The sequence below is a fragment of the Bison bison genome, unplaced genomic scaffold (genome assembly GCF_000754665.1).
Source record: "Bison bison bison isolate TAMUID 2011002044 unplaced genomic scaffold, Bison_UMD1.0 scf7180017864465, whole genome shotgun sequence".
Taxonomy (NCBI): Eukaryota; Metazoa; Chordata; class Mammalia; order Artiodactyla; family Bovidae; genus Bison; species Bison bison.
Window position 1 is genome coordinate 5,042,720 of NW_011495026.1, and position 499 is coordinate 5,043,218.

A 499-nucleotide genomic window follows, 5' to 3' on the forward strand; every position below is an offset into this window, starting at 1 on the left:
TATGTAGAGTACATCATGAGAAACGCTGGGCTGGAAGAAGCACAAGCTGGAATCAAGATTGCCGGGAGAAATATCAATAACCTCAGATATGCAGATGACACCACCCTTATAGCAAAAAGTGAAGAAGAACTAAAAAGCCTCTTGATGAAGGTGAAAGAGGAGAGTGACAAAGTTGGCTTAAAACTCAACATTCAGAAAATGAAGATCATGGCATCCGGTCCCATCACTTCATGGGAAGTAGATGAGGAAAGAGTGTCAGACTTCATTTTTTGGGCTCCAAAATCACTGCAGATGGTGACTGCAGCCATGAAATTAAAAGACGCTTACTCCTTGGAAGAAAAGTTATGACCAACCTAGATAGCATATTCAAAAGCAGAGACATTACTTTGCCAACAAAGGTCTTTCTAGTCAAGGCTATGGTTTTTCCTGTGGTCATGTATGGATGTGAGAGTTAGACTGTGAAGAAAGCTGAGCACTGAAGCATTGATGCTTTTGAACT